At 35.5% G+C, this 19,835-nt stretch overlaps 1 pseudogene; it reads right to left on the reverse strand.

Moving 5' to 3' along the window:
• Positions 1 to 16,006: 16,006 nt before the first annotated feature.
• Positions 16,007 to 19,835, reverse strand: part of LOC107938166 (peroxisomal membrane protein 13-like) — a 51,173-nt pseudogene continuing 47,344 nt past the window's right edge.

Consider the following 19,835-nt stretch of genomic DNA (forward strand, 5'->3'; position numbering starts at 1 on the left):
TTCAAGAAATTTGAAATGTTAAACTTGTGTTTTAATGTTCATTTTGAGGCCACATGGCTTGAGACACGGGCATGTGTCTCAACTGTGTGAGTTACTGTAACGCCCCGTACCTGAGACCGTTGCCGGAGTCGGACACGAGGGGTTCACAAACTAAATTCGCTTACTATCGCAGTCCATTTTAAAAATTTCCAGACAGCTGGCTAACTGTGTCGCTGTCACCTTAAAAATCATATCTTGAGTTTCACAACTCGAAAATCAGTTTCGTGATTTTTCCCTGAAACTAGACTCATATGTCCATCTACATATTGTTTTCTAGAATTTTTGGTCGGGCCAATTAGTACAGTTTATTAGTTAAAGTCTCCCCTGTTACAGGGTGTGACTACACTGACCTTCATGCATTACAATTTGGATATCTCCCTGTACAGGGCTTCAATACTGATTCCGTTTGTTTCTATAGAAACTAGACTCAGAGAGGAATCTATACATATATGGCATGACTCCTAATTATCTCTGGTTAATTTATAATGAATTTCAAAAGTCGGAACAGGGAATCCAGAAACTGTTCTGGCCCTGTTTCACGAAAACCTAATTATCTCTTAACATACCACTCATATGACCGTTTCGTTTCTTCCATATGAAAGTGTATTCATCAAGGTTCATTTAAATAATTTATTCACTATTTAATTCCATTCCTACTATTTTTAGTGATTTTCCAAATCTACATCACTGCTGCTGTCAGCATCTGCCTTTAAGGTAGACTTTACCTATTTCATAGTTTCCATGATTCAACTAGCCCTTTTAGCATAAATAGCACAAATTATGATAATGATTAACCATTCCCATGGCCAATCCTTGTTAAGCATATCCACACCTCTCAATAACCATATCTATACCAAATGATTATAACATTATGCTCAAACATATATAAGCCATTTTCGCATGGCTATCCAAAAATTATACAAAACCGAAGGGTACATGACCAACAACAAAAGGGTAGTCCTATACATGCCATTTTCAGAGTTCAACCAAAAGTGTACCAAAAGGGTTTTGATAGTGTGGGCGACTTCGACTTCAATAATCCAGAGTCCGATAGCTGACGAACCAAAATCTATAAAACAGAGATTCAAAGAACGGAGTAAGCATTTAATGCTTAGTAAGTTTTAAGCAAAACAAAGTGTTCTCAATCACTATCATTGGTCATTCATTTCAACTGTTCGATGAAGTTAAACTAGAGCTTCATCTCGATCTATAATATCATTAAACGCAACACTTGGCTGCCACATATATACTTTCGAATAATAATGACCTAGATGGTCAAATATTTCCAAAGCACATTCTTTATCGATTTTCAACTTTCAATAATCCTTTCCACTTGTTCATAATCACATCCATACTTTTAAGTATTTCAACATGACAAGTACTAAATTACCATAGGCACATAAAGAACCAACATATTCCTTATCACATATATGTAAGCTTACAAATCATAATCCTTACCTTGTACTGGCACATCTAGCCCAACCCAACCCATACTCAGATCATAAGGCTTTTGGGCAGAATATGCACTAATACATAAGAATATTTCATCGCATACTTTATTATACAAACATACCATTACCAATTAGATCATTCGCACATTTGGAGTTATAATATTAATCACATTTACCTACCTCTTTGATACTGATAATTCACCTCGAAATCACTCCACCGATGAGTAAGTAATACGTACCTGAACATCTTAAATACATAATATTTATTTGATGGTAACTTAATGCAGATACTCAATATCAAAGTCTTACTTGAATCCTAGCATTTAGCCGTCGGGTCTTTAAAGCTCAGATATAGTACGAGCACGAAGCCTACGGACATTAATCAGGATAATATTCTCGCATAAAGCCTGCGGGGTTTTAACCCGGATATAGTACTGACACAATTGCCCTTCGGGACTTATCACATTTATACACTTCCACATCCATCACATTGGCCATTCGGCCTTATCACATATATACACTTTCACATTCATCACATTGGCCATTCGGCCTTATCTCATATATGCATGTTCACATTCATCACATTGGCCATTCGGCCTTATCACACATACACATGTTCACATTCATCACATTGGCCATTCGGCCTTATCACACATACTCATGTTCACATTCATCACATTGGCCATTCGGCCTTATCTCATATATGCATGTTCACATTCATCACATTGGCCATTCGGCCTTATCACACATACACATGTTCACATTCATCACATTGGCCATTCGGCCTTATCACATATATATATACACTTTCACATTCATCACATTGGCCATTAGGCCTTATCACATATATATACACTTTCACATTCATCACATTGGCCATTAGGCCTTATAACATATATATATACACTTTCACATTCATCACATTGGCCATTCGGCCTTATCACATATATATACACTTTCACATTCATCACATTGGCCATTAGGCCTTATCACATATATATATACACTTTCACATTCATCACATTGGCCATTTGGCCTTATCACATATATACACTTTCACATTCATCACATCGGCCATTAGGCCTTATCACATATATATACACTTTCACATTCATTCAAATATACTTCACATACCACATATACTATCATGTACAGACTTGGTCTTGGCCGAATCTACATCCATCACTTTCCAATGAATAATTCAATTTTACGCCATACTATCATTTCATATTCGAATACTCATAAGCTTACAATATCATGATTTAGAATTCAAGTATGGGTTTAATCAATAGCTTATGAGCAACTAAAACAAGTTTTATCCATGTTTACAACAAAATCACATATTCACTACGAGCTGTTTTCCTGAGCAATGGTCACTAAATTATTTATAACCGGAGTTACAAAACTCCAAATCACTTGCCGTTAATTTTTCCTGAATATAGACTCGTATATCTTCCATCCATAAAATTTCCAGAATTTTAGGTTTGGCCAATCAATACCAGATTTTTCTTAAAGTTTCCCCTGTTTCACTGTTTGACTAATCTGACCACTCTTCACTACGAATCAAATTTCTCATTTTACGGAATTCAAAATGTTTTGTATTTGATTTCATTTGAAACTAGACTCATTAAGGAGTCTAAGCATATAAATTTTATCTTATAACCATTTTTGTACAATTTATAATGATTTTCTAAAAATAGAACAGGGGATTTCGGAGTCATTCTAACACCATCTCACACAACTTTAAATATCTCTTTATAGGAAATTTCTTTGCTCACAAGGTCTCTTTTATAAGAAACTAGACTAATTAAGCCTTGATTACATATTTTATTCAGCCTATAATTCCACACCAACAATTTATAGTGATTTTCTAAAATCACATTACTGCTGCTGTCCAAAGCAAATTATTACAATTTGCTCTTAAATTTCCAAGTCCAAACACATATGAACTTACCATTTGAGTTTAAGACATATCATGGCCACATCATATCTTATTAAATCAACTCATTATGTCCTATTATGATTGAATTTACTCAACGTTTAATCACTTAAAACTTACCTCGCATGTTGTCGAACGATTTCGGCGGCTATTCGACCACTTTTTCCTTCCCTTTATCGGATTTAGTTCCCCTTTGCTCTTGAGCTTAATTCAAACAAATTTAACTCATTAAAGTCTCATTTTGCTAGCTTATGGCCGAATATCATCTCCATGACATAGTACAGATTTGAACCATGGGCTATTTAGAACTCAAGCTAACTACTAAAACATGCATGCATCTCATGGAACATCATCAAACATACCTTAGTCTATTAGACCACCATAGCCGATTTCCTCAAAGCTCTTTTTCCTTCTTTTTCTTTCTCCTATTCGGCCAAGAACAACATGAGAGCTTTTCTCTTCTTTTTTTTTTGGTCATGCATGAGAATGATGAACACATTTTTTTCTCTTTGTTTTCTTCCTTCAATTTCTTATTAGTTTATTGCCCATGCTTCTTATTTTATTCTTCCATTAACACAACATGTTTCATGACATGTTTTGCCCATGCTTCTTATTTTATTTTTCCATTAACACAACATGTTTCATGACATGTTTTGCCCATCATCCCTTGTCATGGCCGGCCACTAGTACTTAAATGGGGGGAAATTGACATGCAAGTCCACCCCTTTGATTACATGCACTATTAGGCCACTTGCATTTGCCTAGCACATTTCTAAATTTTCTCACATAAGTCCTATCAACTAAATTCACATGCAATTAACTAAATCGAAGCTTAAAACTTTCACACATTTATATTCACATATTTTAGGCAATAATTATCACATTCAAATAATTTGGTGACTCGGTCTAGCAATCCCGAGACCGCTTTCCGACTAGGGTCACTTTAGAGGTGTCACAGTTACACTGCCTGGCAACATGGCCGTGTGACCCTACATCCCAAAATTTTCAACTTTTTCCTAAAATTTCCTAATGTTTTTGATTTAGTCCCGAACTATTTCTATAGTATTTTTAGGGCCTCAAGGGCTAAATTAAGGGACATTATGAATGTATTTGAATGAAATTCGATTATGTTTGTATTAATGTATGATTTGAATGATTTACTATTCCATTTGTTTGGTAATGCTCCATAACCCTGTTTCGGTGACGGATATGGGTTAGGGGTGTTACATAATCTCATTGCCAATACAAAGGCACCCTTAGAGAAGCTTCATGTGAACCGCTGCTACAATTTATGTGACTAAAGTTTGCAAGCTCTAAGAAATGGCTATAAATGGTTGTCAATTTTGTACATGAACCAAAATCGTAGATTATAAAAAATGGTAGTAGAGTTGTTTAAATTGTATAAAAGCAATGTTGGGATCAAGATTGAAGAAGTAATGTCTATAGGGCCTGATTGGGATAGCTTTTGAATATGATGATCAAGAAAAAGCTATTGGTGCCTACATTTGTACAGCTCAACTCAAGGTAGTTGACCGTGCCCTTGCATATGTGCACCAAGTATATGAATCAACACAAATACAATAAAAAATCTAGCGGCGTATTGCAAGTGTGATAGATTAGTTGTAATATTTTTAAGTGTTACAATAGAACACTTCAAGTATACCAAAGATCGAAACCAAGGGAGTTCGGGGACAAAGTTATTAATGTGGAAAAGCATACAAAGAGGAAGTCTAGCTAACTACTTGCTAAATATCATATTATGGAAAATCATATTCAATGAGTAATTACACTAATTAATTATCTAACACTAAAATGGGCTAAATTGCAAAATAGTTAAAATCGCACAATTAATTATTCAATGAACACAAGTGGTTGATTAACTTCCATGTTGTTGATTAGTTTTTGGACTAGGGATCTAAAAGGCTTAAACTTCTAATTGGTTCAATTTTACCCCTCGATCACCATTTTACCAAATTAGAAGATTTAGTTTGTTTTATCTCTCAACTTTACCAAACTAACTCGAGAAAACTAAATTGGTTCTCGATAGGTTCTCTTCTCGATCTCACCTATCTAAATATTCACCTAGAGTTGTCAATTCTATGTTTTGGAGTTTATTCAATTTAGGCTAATTTTTACGATTTAGTCACTTTACCAAAAACGAACCAAGCAACATTTCCATAAACCAATCACCATAGATTTAGTTCATCATCATCATGCAAATAACAGTCAAACACATACTCAAGTAGACTATAAACAAATACAAGAGTAAGGTTAGAGAAAGCTTAGGAATTTCTTGAAAGGTGCTTTAAAGAAGATGATGACAACAACAATAGAGGTGGAAATACAATTAAAGTTAAGATTTTTATGCTCTGGAAAGTAAATATAATTGAAATACATTGAAGGATTGGAATAGAAATCGAAATACAAACTTGAGTACTAAATCGTTAAGGAAGTAAGAAGCTACAGTAAAAATTAACTAAAATACCAACCACACCAACTAAGCTCATAAAAATTAATAACCTAAACCTAAAATGAAGAAGGAAACTAATAATTAAGATAAAAAGATGAAAGATAAGATGGATCCTTTAGTTGGCAACCAAAAAGTGTATTTAAATAGTTGAGAAATTCAACCCTAACATTAACAAAATTTCCCTTAAAATGTGTGTTGACTTGGACTGGTTTTTTATAAAAGACTAGCCCTACATCAATTTTCACCCCATTAGGCAGCGGTGTCATGACATCCAGGCTTCAATGTTACGACACCCTCGATAGTGGCACAAGTGTGGCTTTAAGGGTTCTTGATGTTGCAACATCCATTGACTAGTGTCACGATATCCCTGTTGGTGCCCATGATTTCTCCACTTCAACAACCTCCAGTGGTATTGTGACTTGGAGCTCGGTGTTGCAACTTTGGGATTGATGTCGCGACACCACACCCTTATTATTGCAACTCTATTAATAATTTTCTCCTAGATTGATTTCTCGATGAAGTCTTGCACCTTCGAGGTAAAGGATTTAGTGTCGTGACTTCCATGACATCAATGTTGTGACACCCACATTGAATATTGTTTTCTTCAAGGTCGAGCCATTATCGTCTCCTTACCACAACTTGAACACATCATTAGGTTTCCCATGACACCATTTTGCCAATTTGGGTCTCAAAAAGAGAAAAACTCAAAAACAATTATTAATGACAAAAACTAAAAGTCAACAAAAGTTTGTAAAAGACTCTTAAATTGCTTGGCAGTAAACTCCCCGAGTGTTTTACAGAGTCTAATTTGACGTATCAAATTACAAAAGATCAGTAGTTTTCAGTTTTGATTGATAAGGTCACTTCTAACACAAGTCAATTTAAAGGAAATTAACATTGAAATTTAGTTGAGATGGGAAACACCTTGATTAAAATTTGTGTTTGGCAAATGAGTCTACTGTATATATTTTCTTTTTGGTGATTGTCTAGGATCTGATTCTGGGTTTTGCAATATTGAGTTTGCTTATTGTTGTTATTTTCCTTTACTCAACAATCAACTCTGATTTGAAACTTATTTAGTTTTAGGCATTACTCTCTAAATATATATTAGAAAAAAAAACAGAAATAAATAGCTTGGCGAGAAATATTTCAACAAGTCCTTGAAAGAACTTTGCATATTTACTAGAAAATCCAGTTCAATGCTTATTAAGCGAAGTGATCAATATTATTATTCATATAATCATCTTCTACAATTTTTTTCTCTGTCTTATAAGAAATATCAAGACAAGTAGCAACACTAAATTCATTTTCAATAATAAATCACTATGACTCCACATTTAATGGCTATTACTATGTCTCATCTGTCTAAACACCATGGGAATTCCTAAAACCTTGTAGAAAATCCAGCCATAAATGTTTATTTAGATCAGCACCACCATCAAGATCGGTGAGTCAAACAGGTGCAAGTGTAACGGAGCTAGATCTTTTGTTTTCCGATCTGTGCGACCTTAGGCGATTTGTTCATTCCTAACTCTCCCAAGTTAGCCTTTACTCAAGTGAGGATTCCTTTAGTACTCCTCTAAGGCACCAATTTGTATAGCAGAAGAAAACTATGCTAAAAGAAGCCACAAAGAACAATAGAAAGCTACAGAAAAGAATGAAAGAAAGGTGTTTGAGTAAATGCTCTAAGAATTCTATTACTCTTAAGAATTCAACATACAATGGAATGATTTACAAGTGAGGGGGGAGGCTCTCTATTTATAGTTGAGCTCCCCCAGAATTGGTGAACAAGATTAAGTTACATCGACGGACGAGATTAGCCTATCCATTGATTTTAGGGATTTACAAGATTACATTAAATCAAATTAAATGTAATCTTTACAAGATATGATTCCCTATCAATCTTTAAAGATTAGTTCCCATACTTATCAAGATAGCCTAAGTTGCCATGTCTTCATTATCGGGCCAACCAGGCTTCAATCTGATAGGCTTCTCCAATAGTTCTTTGAATCGGGCCAGTTCTCGTGGGCTAAATGTTCCCCATCTTATCGCTAGACTCCCATGGGGCGCATCTTGTGCCATGGTCACGGGCTTTGTACTTTGGCCCGTGACATTCTCCCCCACCCATTTTCGTAATGCCCTCGTTGCAACTTTTAAATGGCACTGACTTGATTCACCTTGGAACTCTCTTGTTGCCTTGGCTTATTCTCGACTTGTCTTGCGATCGAGTTGTCCCCTCCTTCAAAACCTTTGCATCGGCTTCTGTTGCCTCTTAACTTGATTCATCTCACTCGTTGGTACATCTTGGTGGCAAGAAGTCTCCACTTTAACATGCCCAAATTTGACTTGCTCACTTTGAAACCCCGTGATTCTCACACCTTGGCTTTGTATTGCCTATAGTCCCTTGGCCTCCTTATGAACTTTGAAAGGCCCCTACGACCTTGCCAATTTAACAAGTTAGAATTCAAAAAAGTATCAAAGTGTTTGCAATGTACCTTACTCGTAGCATTTACTCATCCCGACTGCTTATGCATTGCTCTTTTTTCCTTAGAGTCTAATGCACAACCCACCTTTCCTAAAGATATCGGCTCCACAGTCATTTCTACATGCTTTATATCGATTTGTTGAGCCACTAATGCTTTTGAAGGGGCTTTCATAGCATTCCATTCTATTGAGTCAATGTTCCTCCTGTACGAAACATCCTCGACTAGTTGGATTGACGTCAATACCTTTGTCCCAACCTTTATATCCCGATACACCGGCACAATAATTTTTTATAACGGACCGGTGACAATATGAATTTGATTAGCCCACGGATACAGAGCTACCTGAATCATGTCAAGAAAGTTTAAGCCAAGCACATAATTGTAACCATCTAATTGGATTATGTCAAATTCTTCCTTGCCTTTTCATTCGTTGATTTGTAGCTCCACATTTTAAACTACTCCCACAGTTAAGGCCTCCTTAGAATTTTCTGTCTTAATCTTCTTATTCAATTTCCTAATCGAGAGAACAAGTTTCTTCATAGCCTTTTCTGATATGAACTAGTTCGATGCTCCCGTATCAACAAGAGCGCTTCTCTTCTAACTTGCAATATTGATATCTACCAACATCAACCCTTCATTGCCATCCCTTTTCTTAGAAATGAGCACTATCAAATTGACCTTCGATGTGTTTCTCTCAACAGACTTTGCCTCTTTTGGCTCATCATTCCTCTTGATAGTCGAAAAAGAAGATACCTTTGGGTAGTCCTTCTTCATATGCGGTCCCTTACAAAGGTAGCATCTCAACTTCCCCCTCTTCTCTTTTGGGCTATTAGGTTTTCACTTCCCATTTTGTGGATTCCCATTACCACCGTCGCTACTACTACCTTTGCCATCATCGCTATGTTCCTCTTCATCCTCCTCATGGTACCCACCATTGCCCCTCCCGCTCGGCTTTGAAGATTCAAACTTGTCTCTTCTTGAAACAAGTTCCACTAAGGACTTCCCTACCATTATAGCGTTGGTAAGTTCTTGAACTCCTCAGCATTGTAACTCTTGCTTTGCCTATAGTTTCAACCTATCCGTGAAGGAGAAAAATGCTTCATTTTCACTCAAATCAGAAATTTGGAGCATGAGTTCACTGAACTCTCGTACATACTCCCTAACCGTGCCTCGTTGTGTAAGCCATCATAACTTTGCTCGAGCTTTATCCTTTGTATACTCGGGATAAAACTATGTTTTGAATTCCTTTTGGAACTCCTCCTAAGTCCCAATCTCAGTCCTATAATGTCTTACATCTGTGGACCTACGTCGCCACCATAATAAAGCAACATCAATAAAATACATAGCAATAATATTTACCTTTGTGGTATCATCCTCAATGCTCATCGCACGGAAGTATTGCTCCATGGCCTAAAGAAAGTTGCCCACCTCACTTGCAAACCTTGCCCCCTTAAACGCTTTCGATTTGGGCACATCTATTGCTTGTTGCTTCGGTTTCGAAGCTAACATTCCATTACCTATGGTAGCCTTGAAAATCTTGAGTCATTGATCTCTTCCTTCAAAGCTGTCACCATATCTGTAACATCCCGAATTAGGGCCTAGTCAAAAAGTGGTTTCGAGACCACAAATATGAAGTAGAAATAATTATTTTATGGATGTTATGAGGTCCATTATATATATGCATGCCTTTGTGAAAATATCGATGAGAAATTTTACCGATAAAGTGTCTAATTGAGTTATTAGGACTAAATTGCAATAAGTGAAAAACATGTGTTCTAGTTGATTTAAGGGCTTAATTGTGATTAAATTTGAAGTCCTTATTTGGAAATTAGACCATTATATGTCATTATGGACAAAAATAGACATAAAAGGGATAAAATATCAAAGTTATAATGGAAGGGCGGTTCATTAGTTAATAAAAGAATTAAAAGGGAAAAATAGTCAAAATTTGTGTCCATCTTCATCCTCGTTGGCTAAATCTCACAAGAAGCCATAGCTAGGGTTTCTTTCATCTTTCAAGCTCAAAGTAAGCGCATCCTAGCCCCGTTTTTAATATTCTTTATATTTTTGAAATCCTTGTAGCTCGATTTAGCTATTTCTACCCTTAATTTGAGCTAGGGTTCATGTTCAAAAACATACCCATGAATGACATGCTTGTGCTTTGATGTCTAATGGAAGAATATGAAGGTTTGAGGTGTGATAAACAACTTTTACTAAGTTGTTTTTGGTGAAATTGATAAAAAGGACCTAATTGTAAAAGTTATAGAAACTATGTGTAAATGTGTGAAATAAATGAAAATTTTGGGTTGATATAAAAGGGACAATGATTCGGCTAGGCTTGAATAATGAGAAAAATGGGTACTTTTCATTTTACGAGCCTAGGGGCAATTTTGTAATTTTATAAAATTTTAGGGGCAAAATTATAATTTTTCCATATCGTGATTTTTGGACTGAAATGAATAATGCGTGTATTAAATAAACTAAATGTGCTATTATAGATCAAGAGGGACGAGGGATAGACCTTGATTGAGGAAAAGGCAAGGTTGTGGACTAAATTGCAAATTGTCATATTTTGCACCTAGGTAAGTTGTGTGTAAGTAATTCAACAACTCCAATGTTACGTGTTTAATATTTGACATTACATGATACATGTATGTATGCTTTAATGAAATTGACTTGTGATGATCCAATGGAAGTTTAGTGATGTCCTATTGTCTCGGAAGCCCGAGTGACCCAAAGGAATACTTAGGACTTGGATGTTATGACACCGTGCTAAATGAGATTCTGTGTAAGACCATGTCTAGGACATGGTATCGGCGATGATATATGTGCCTGTGTAAGACCATGTCTGGGACATGGCATCGGCGATGATAAATGTGCCTGTGGAAGACCAGGTCTGGGACATGGCATCGGCGGTGATACATGTGCCTATGTAAGACCATGTTTGGGGCATGGCATCGGCAATGATATGTGTGCCAGTGTAAGACCATGTCTGGGACATGGCATCAGCAATGATATGTAGAGTCATCTAAAACCATGTCGGGGACATGGCATTGGTACTTTATTTAGTGTATGATGATCCCGAGTGTCCTTTAGTATTCTGGTGGTTCAACGAGCCATTCAAGATGTTGGGTTAAGAAGTAGAGTGATATGAGTAAGAATGTATGGTATAGGTATGTACGTAAACCTCATGAGTATTGAACTCGATTCATGATGGGAAATTTAACATGAGTAGAAAGGAGTAAGATAAGCTTGATATTTAATGATATTTAGTGTCAATTTTGACTACGTTCATGTGTGTAGTATGATATTGTGGTGATAATTGATAATATGTTTAATCCATGAATATGTTGACTTCTGTTGTTTATCATTTACATGCAACTTACTAAGCCATGTACTTACCCTTCTCTCCTTTCCCTTTTCTTTTAGCATCGCCAAGCTAGCTCAGGGTTCGTGGAAGTCGGAGCTTGTAACACATTCGTAACCATCGCTGGAATAGATTAAGAGGCATTACTGAGCTTATAACTCAGTTCAAAACAATTATATATCAAATACCATCTCATATCAATAATATAAGTCATTCATATTCAATATGAATTTTAAACGAGCATACAAAGTCTAAATCATGCATTCGAGACCAAATTGATAACATATGAAAGTTTCAAAACTTAGAAAAATTTTCAACTTTTTAAAGGTCACACACCCGTGTAAACAGCCTGTGTGCCTCACACGACATTAGACACACCCGTGTGTCTAAGCCATGGAGAAACAGAGCATACATACTGACTTGTCCACATGGCCTCAACACACGACCGTATGCCAGGCTGTGTGAAAATTAAGGAGGCTACTGACTTGGCCACACGGCCGACCACACGTCTGTGTGCCAGCCCATGTGACACACACGACCAATAGGCACGCCTGTGTGTCTAGGCCGTGTCAAAACTGGAGGGTATACTAACTTTAATTCGTAGGGTACCCTAGGGGGCACATGGCTGTGTAACGCGACCGTGTGTCAAACACAGCTGAGACACACACCTATGTCTCTGCCCGTGTGGACAAAAATAGGTCATTTGAATAGCCAACTTGCCGCCCCAATTGGGTCAAACCTACAAGCACCAAACTAAGTATATTTGCAAAACATTTATAACTAATTCACAACCAAAACATAAGCCATTCATGACATATCATTGCCAACCACATTCCCAACTCAATTCATCAACCAAATCATAACAAATCTAAACTAAATACATCATTCAATCTCATGCTCAAAACTTACCAAAACTTATCAACATTGACCATTTCTTTTGGTCATTCAAAACATACCATATAATATTCCCAACCACAAGTTTAAACACAAGCTAGCCATATCACATGGCTAAATATATACATCACAAATCATAATCCAAACACTTCTAGCCTATACATGCCATACTTTAATATATACATTTCAAAAGTACCAAAACAAGGTTCGATAGTGTGGTGACAATCCTCAACGATCCCCGAGATCACAATAGCTTCAATATCTATAAAACAATGAAAACACACACAAAGTAAGCTTTCAAAAGCTTAGTAAGCTTGTATTAAATATAACCAACATTTTATATAATACAAAACATCATCATCTAATAGACACTTAATAGTTCTCAAAGTTTAAAAGATGACTATAATTTCATTTATTCCGTACGAACTTACCTCGTATTCGGAATTGCCGACTCGGATTGTTTACTCTATAACCTTCGACTTTCCTCGGTCTAAATCTGAATTCCTCTTTTCTTGATCTATATGTATTCAAAATTAACCCTTTTATTCACCAAATAATTCAAATCAATCCATAAACATTTATTTAGGGTATTTTGCAAACTAGCCCTCACATTTTTACATTTTGACACTTTGGTTCCTAATTCACAAAATCAAAAAATACACATAGTTTCCATAAACTCATGCTTGGATGAATTCTCATAGTACTCATACTTGCCCACACATTTCATTTATTTCACATTTTAGTCCTTCAATTTGCAAATTTCACAATTTAGTCCATTTTACTCAAAATCACCAAAAATTCAAAGACAAAATATATCAATCCAACATATATCTTTTATTTCTCAAAAATTAACATAAAAAAACTCACAATTTCATCAATGGAACATTTCAAAATAATAATCAAATTCAGAAGTTAAGGCATGGGCTTAGTAAAACCCAAAGCAACAATCACAAAAACGTAGAAATTATCAAAAACCAAACAAAATCCATACCTTAATTAAGGAAATCAATCGCTGAATGAAATGAAGCTTAAAACCTTTTTCTTCTCTTCTATTTTTGATAGAAAAAGATGAATAAAATGGCAAAATTTTGATTTGTTTTGATTAATATTAACATATTAATCAATTTCCCATTTTGTCCTTATTTTATAACATAATTAAACCATTACCAAATGTCCATTTATGTCCATTAATCTTTTCAATGGGCTAATAACCACATAAAGACCCTTGCTTTATAAAGCCATGACAAATAGATACCTTTAAAATATAGGAAGCTACTTTTGCATTTTTACGATTAGGTCCTGTTTATCTAATTCAGCACACAAATAAATAAATTTTCATATGAAACTTTCACACATGCGAATTCACATACCATAAGCACAAAAATTAATATTTAAAATATTTTTTTAACTCAAATTTGTGGTCTCGAAACCACTTTTTCGACTAGGGTCTAAACCGGACTATTACAGAACTCGAGTCACACTATCAACAAATCTTTTGGGGTATATTTTGTTAAATGCTTTTAAGTATTGCATATATAGGGGTCTTAGCATTTTGTTATATGTGTCATCTTTGTTAGCCAAGGTGATGGCTCCTTTTTGGTATATTACTCCAAATTTGTATATGGCCATGAAATATGGTTCATATTGATTATTGGGTTGTAATCCTTAAATACTGTTATATGCATGAGGTGTGTTATTACTTTTGTGGTGTGTGCCAGATGGTTTATAAAAATGTGAAATTCATGCTTAATGGATAAATGATACCAATTAGCATAGTCATTATATGAACAAGGTAAACAAAATGAAATGACTGAACTTGTCAAGTGGGGAGTGATAAACACGAATTCTTTGATATGTGAATGTCATGCATGACGTAAAGTTTTAGAGGTTGAAATAACCCAACCATTGCCTAATCTATCACCATTTACATGTGAATATGTTTGTGTTGTTATGGGTGACAAGAGGACTTGGTAAATAGCCTCAAAATTTGTCCACACAGGTAGACACACTGGCGTATGTCTGGACCGTGTGTGACACACGGTCAGCCCCATGGGCGTGTTGTCCGGTCGTGTATCCCCTGTTCCCTAACTTTTCAAGTTAGTATGCATGGTAGTAAACACACGGGCAGAGACACAGCCATGTGTCTCAACCGTGTGGAGGACACAACCTTAGGACATGGGCGTGTACCCAGGCTGTGTGAACACGTTAAATGCAAAAATTAAATTCACCACACAGGCTAGCAAATGGGCGTGTGACCCTTAATTGATGCTAAGTAATAAACAGAGAGTTACACGGCCTGAGGACACGAGTGTGCCTAGGGCACATGGGCGTGTCCTTGTATCCACACGGGTGTGTGACCTTGGTTTATTAATACTTTTCTAAAGTTCATGGTTTAGTCCCGAATCTCTCCCAATGAATGTCTTGGGTCTCGTAGGCCCATTTAAGGGATGATATGCATGATTTTGAATAAATTTTAAATTTGAACGAAATTTTTTGGCCTAGCTTTACATAGTTGTGTATGTTCAAGTCCGAAAATGCATCATATCCTATCCCAGCGTCGGACATGGGTAAAGGGTGTCACAATAGCCTCGAGAGCATCATCCTTCCTAGCCAACTTATTCTCTGAGGAACCGATAGTATCCCACATATATTCCCTAAGTTGCTCCTTTATCGATTACAACCCATCAGTGAGTCTATCATCGACATAATTGATCCTCTTCTTGAAATCCCCTATAGACTCCTCAAGAGTGACGAATCAACCCTCCAAAGCTTCAACAAGTCCCTTAATTGACTCACTTTTCTGGCCCTTCCACGGGTCTCCATTGGTTCATTTTGACTGACAACTTCTTTCGACATCCTAACGGTGCCTTCGCAACCAATAACTTAGATACCACTTGTCACGGGGCTAATCTCATCCGTCGATGTAATGTAATCTTGGCCGTCAGTTTTGGGGGAGCTCAACTATAAATAGGGAGTTTCTCCCTCATTTGTACTCACTCTATTCATTGTTTCATTATTCTTTGTGAATAAGAGAATATGGAGAGAACATTTACTCAAACACCTCTCATGCATTTTTTCTGTTGTTCTTTCTGGCTTCTTTTGACATAGTTTGCTTCCGCTATACAAATTGGTGCGTTGGAGGAGTTCTTAAGGAATCCTCACTTGAGTAAAGGCTGACTTAGGAGAGTTTGGATGAACGGATCACTTAAGGCTGCACGGATCGTGAGAAGAAAGATCTAGCCCTTGACACAAGTAGTTGGATTCGTCTCATCTCCGCCCTCAATAAACCTTTTCTGATTTCTGGTCAATTTACTTAGAATTGTTTGATAGAAATTGAGTAGCAAACTAAGCACTAATGTTTTATCCCCATAAATTGTCCCATGCAGCACTTGGATCAGCCTTTGAAGCATCAATATAGTTTTGATTCCCATGATGGTTATGGGGTCCAAGAACTCCGCTGGGTCCTGTTAATTCATCTTTCAGGGGTTTTGTTTTGATAGTGACCAATTTTAACACAAATCTAGCTATTTCCCCATACAATAGTCCTGTACGATCAAAAAGCTGCATATAACAATGCCATGAATCTACATCTTACAAATTTCACTCTCTAAAAGACACAACTCCTTGATTCAAATATTGCTTATGAAAATCTACTACAAATTAAATATCTATAGAGATAAATATAAAGAAAGAAGCACTTGTAGAAAAACATACATAAACATATGGAATGCTTGCATATTTTGGTCTATCAGAACAGATATTCAGCCAAAGAAGTTAACAACACCTTGCATCTACAGTCAGTGAAGGAAACAATTATCAATATGACACAGTGAAAGAATACAGCGTCGAAAAGAAAAATTCAAATAAAAGAATAAATTCATTAAAATGTGGCATGAAATAACTTGTAACAGTCGATTTTCAGTGAAATCGGAATAGTGGTTTCAGGACCACAAATCTAAGTTAGAAAGAAATTTATTTTAAAATTATTGCATGGTTTGTATCATGATAAGAACGACGTATGAAAATTTTGATAAGAAAATTTTATTGATTTCATGTTTAATTATAAAAAGGACCAAATTGCATAAAATGAAAAAGTTGAGTTCTAGTAGCTAAAAGTATCAAATAGCAATGGAAGGTCCATATATGGTAATTAGACCATTAAAAGAAGTTAGTAGATATTTTTGATGATTCATCCATAGAAATTTAGAAAAAGAAAAGGACTAAATTGGAATTTGGAATAAATAAAGATGATAATAGCCTAATATCATCTTATTTCATCATCTTAATCCTCGAAATTCTTTGGAAACCCTAGGAAAGAGAAAAAAAATACGTAAGCATAATTGGGTAAGTATTCTTGTCCCATTTTTAGTAATTTTTATATTTTTGAGATTAGAATAACCTAGTCTATCTATTTTAGGGATCAATGAAAAGATATTAAAGAATTGATATTTTTCCATGGATGAATATGCTGAAAATTTAAAATTTATGGTAGAAAATGAAAGGTTGTTGATAGATAAACAACTTTTGTAAAGTGAATTTCCATGAAATTGTGATTTAGAGACTAAATTGTAAAGATGTAAAATTCATGGAAAATTTTTTATTTTTATGAAATATATTTGCTGTAAATGTTATATGTAAAAATTGGTTAGGCTTGGAATAAGGAATAAGTTGCAAGAATTTCATTTTCTAAGCCTAGGGACGAAATCAACATTTTTGAAAAGTATAAGGGTAAATGGTAATTTTTCTTTAGATTTGAATTGAATTAAATTGAGTATGAAATGGATTAAATTGAAGTTAAATTCATTTATATAGATCCAGATAACTCAAATATGAAATTAGATCGAGGGAAAGAAAAAGTGTCAGATTAGTAGATTTCTGTATACGAACAAGTGACAAGGTAAGTTCGTGTAACTAGATTATGTATATTAATGTGCTTGGAATTGAATGTTGAATATGTGTAATTGTATAAATGTTCAATGTATAAAATTAATTACATGCCTGATAGTGATTGATAAGTATAAGTCCCATTCGAATAGATGAAATTCAATGGATATAAGATTTCCCGATTGGTTGTGGTCTTGCATATGTTGCAGACACACCTTAGCTTGAAAGAGCATCTTGTTATAAGCCGTCTCGATACTTCCTGTTACATGGTTCCTGTGAGCATCTTGATCGGTAGTAATCCTGCATGTGTTGCGGACCACCATAGTTCTTTGTCAGCGTCCTGTTATATGATCGGTTGTGATCCTGCATATATTGCAGACACAAACGCAGCTCTTTATGAGTGTCCTGATATAGGCTCTTCTTGAGCTTTCTGACATGGCTCGCTTGAACATCCTGTTATATGGCTATCCCGGGCTCCCTGATAATAACTCTTTAAAGTTACTTGTTAAGCTCAATGAGCTTCCTGTTCTAAACTCTTATGAGTTTCTTGATATAGCCCGGATAAACTTCCTGTTACATGGCTCACATGAGCATCCTGTTATATGGCTTGAGAGAGTGCTTATTGATTATGTGCCCTAATTGGGTACCCCTGAATATGAGTTGACGGTTTATAGTTTTGTACACTTTGAGTGTACTACATCTGTATCCATCGATATTTCAAACAAAATCAATGGGAATAGTTTTGACATGGTTGAATTGAACTTAATATGATTGATTATGGAAATGCACATGTTATATGGAAATATGATTTGAAAAGCACATGTTTATGAAAGTTATTACATGATGAGCTCATCTTTGATTTTTGATGTTTACATGATATACATGACTAACAAGTTTCTTGAGATCATATGTGTTTAGGCAAATAACCGTAATGATTTGGATGCATGTTTGTATACTTATTTTGATGTACACGATTGGTCAGTTAAATTCTTGTTATGCGAACTTACTAAGCATTTAAAATGCTTACTCGATTTTCTTGTCTCTATTTTATTGTGCTCGGAAGCTCGTAAAGATTGAATTGGTTGGAGCATCATCACACTATCCTTAAGCACATTTTGGTATAAACAACAAACTTATTTTGGTATAATGGCATGTATTGGCTAATTTGGCCAATGTTGGCATGTAAATGGTTATTTGTAATCAAGCTATTGGAATGGCTAGTAATGGTATATTTAGTGAATATATACTTGAGGTTATAATATGGTTAATATCCGAGTGCTTGATATGGTTAGATTGAATTATGGTAAACATATATGTTTTTTTTAAAAAAGGTAAGTTTGAATACATGTGATGATATATTAAATATAATGTTAATGTTGGCTTGGTTTTAACATTTTAAATTGGTTGGTATTTGAATACAAGTATTAATGTAAGTACAAGGAAAATTTCGGGTGAGAAATAAGGCTTGGAAATAGGTTTATTTTGTCCACACGGATAGACACACGGGCGTGTGTCTCAACCGTGTGTGACACACGACCATGCGTACGGACATGAAGCTTGGCCGTGTGTCCCCTGCATCTTAAAAATTGAGAAACAAAATGCTCAGAATTGGTCACAAGGACAAAGGCATGGTCGTGTGTCTCAGCCGTGTGAAACACACGGCCCAACACACGGGCGTGCATTTTGGCCGTTTGAATCCTGCACCTTATTTTTGAAATTAAATTGTCCACACGGCCTAGCACACAAACGTGTGGCCGGTTGTGTGACCAAGTCAGTAGCTACCCTAATTTGAACACAGGCTGGGACACAGTCATGTGCCTCACATCGAATGCCCACACGGCTTAAGACATGGGTGTGTCACTGGAACGACAGAAATGTGCAAGTGTACACAATCGCAACAAGTAATAAAGTGACAAGTAAATGTCAAGTTATCGTACCCACAGGAGCTGTGAAAAGAATTATTTATGAATGCAATTTAAAACACTTTGGTGAAGAAAAATATTTTGCTTAAAGAGGGTGATTAAAAACTAAGATTTTAAACTAAGTAAACTAAAGAAATAAATCTCAAATGCACGACTTCAAAATACGAGTTTATTTTAGATGACATAATTGTGTTAGATTAATTCATTTCTTTAACTTAGAATTATTAAACTCATGTTTATATTGTTATGAATAAATTCACGTCAACTCGGTAATTTTCTAACTTGTGAACATACTTACCTACACAAATCTATTCATCTCTTAACATATCCCTATGTCAATTCAATCAATAAACAAATTCTAATAAGCAAGCATACTATTGCAC

This window comes from Gossypium hirsutum, chromosome A07, assembly GCF_007990345.1.
Source record: "Gossypium hirsutum isolate 1008001.06 chromosome A07, Gossypium_hirsutum_v2.1, whole genome shotgun sequence".
NCBI lineage: Eukaryota > Viridiplantae > Streptophyta > Magnoliopsida > Malvales > Malvaceae > Gossypium > Gossypium hirsutum.